This window comes from Hippocampus comes, unplaced genomic scaffold (genome assembly GCF_001891065.2).
Source record: "Hippocampus comes isolate QL1 unplaced genomic scaffold, H_comes_QL1_v1.1 scaffold22, whole genome shotgun sequence".
Lineage (NCBI taxonomy): Eukaryota > Metazoa > Chordata > Actinopteri > Syngnathiformes > Syngnathidae > Hippocampus > Hippocampus comes.
This window is the reverse complement of record NW_017806175.1, coordinates 4,219,973-4,221,543: the sequence shown is the minus strand read 5'-3', so window position 1 is coordinate 4,221,543 and position 1,571 is coordinate 4,219,973. Positions and strand designations below refer to the sequence as shown.

The 1,571-nt window shown below is 42.3% G+C and overlaps 1 protein-coding gene and 1 long non-coding RNA gene across 2 annotated transcripts in view; both read right to left on the bottom strand.

The window, feature by feature from the left end:
• The window catches only part of LOC109532432 (wnt inhibitory factor 1-like), a 10,895-nt gene that overhangs the window by 8,816 nt on the left and 508 nt on the right, over positions 1-1,571 (bottom strand). The window lies entirely within an intron of this gene.
• Positions 393-1,212, bottom strand: LOC109532433 (uncharacterized). The gene is made up of 3 exons (XR_002171385.1): positions 1,064-1,212; positions 844-960; positions 393-715 (listed from the first exon to the last, which is right to left on the bottom strand). It is a non-coding gene; the product is annotated as an uncharacterized LOC109532433 (long non-coding RNA).

Genomic DNA, 1,571 nt, shown 5'->3' with positions numbered 1-1,571 from the left:
CTACCATCGTGTGGCTCAAAAAGGTACTACAGAAATACTCAAAAGACTCCAGCTGTCTCAATGTAATTTGGCCACTTGTGGGTAATTTAAAAATAAACAGCATAACGGGTTGACTCATGGCGTAATCCGCAAACTATTCGAGAGGATTCGCGGCTGTTTACATTACGCATGCTCACATGGCTTTCATTTGACGAATGCTTGCCAGGTGTCCTGATGTTAGGAGATTGCGCTGAACAATTTGAAGTATTTCATTCAGTGTAGGTTTGATCAAAAAGTAGGAAAACAACTCTACACTGAAATTTTAAAACTCTCTAAAATAAATTCTATGTCCTTCCGATTCATCCATCCATTGACCCGTCCAAGTCAGGTTGGAAAGTGAAGCTATTAAGCAATAAAAAAAAGAACCTTTAATCCACCATAAAAAAAATTACAACAGAGTCCATTGTGCAGTTTACTTTTAAGGAAAACAACACCATGTGAAATTGAAAAAAAAAGTCGTCACTTTGGCTTGTACAGTAATCTTAACCCATATCTTGCCAAATTTCAACATTTGGGCGAATTGTCGTGATCGCAGCAGTTGCTTGTTTCAGCACTGACTGAAATGTACTTTCTGGAATGTTTATTCCAAACAGTTCATCATCTGCCTTTCCTCTCCGGGCATTGGATTTTGTAGCCCACCCTGTAGGCTTGCAGGTACACACGTGCCTGGTTCATCCTGTTGGAAAAACAAAACAAAACAAAACCAAACGCAACGTCACATTATAATTAGTCATGCTAGGATTTAACTATTGATATATTGAAATGATGGTGCTCCATATGCTAATGTACAACATATATACAAACCTGTATTTGGTGCAAAGCTGAATCCCCAAAGGTCCGCAACGGTCAACGTAACTTTCCTTAAAAGCTTTTCTCACCGCCCGAGCCATGCTGACCACGGTGGTGACCACAGGGCATGTCCTACACATCAATGAGAACATCGCACATGACTTTACGAGAACAAAATAGTTTCACATCACACATTAGAATGCATAAGACATTGCATAACACCTTGAATACTTACAGTCTCTCACAGCGCAGGCCCGTAGTGCCCTCGGGACAGGTGCAGGTATTGTGAGGACTACAGGTGGCGCCGTGCCGGCAGGGAGGAACGCACGGGGTGGTCACCGCTGCACATGAGCACGCCAAAAAAAGTCAAGACGTGCAATGTGCAAAACGCCGTGATGGCACAAACACACACTGACCCAATCTACGCATGCGCATTTGGAATCCGTGGTAAGTGATTGGCAACGATTCAACAGCATTACCTGAAATTACCTACTAGGGGGCGCCGACGACGCCCTTCTTCCATGCTGGATTTTTTTAACCATTTCTGCAACTTTGTGATTGATTTTGTGTACTGTATTTTAATTTAGAATCTCAAGTTCACACCAAGTGAACATAAAATTTATTCAGGGGGTTGGGGCCGGGCTGTCACCCCCTTAACTATGATTACCAAGTTACAGTGAAGATCGTGAGCAAGTGGGTTTTGGTTTGGATCACCAGTCATAAAACAATAAAACCCATCTATA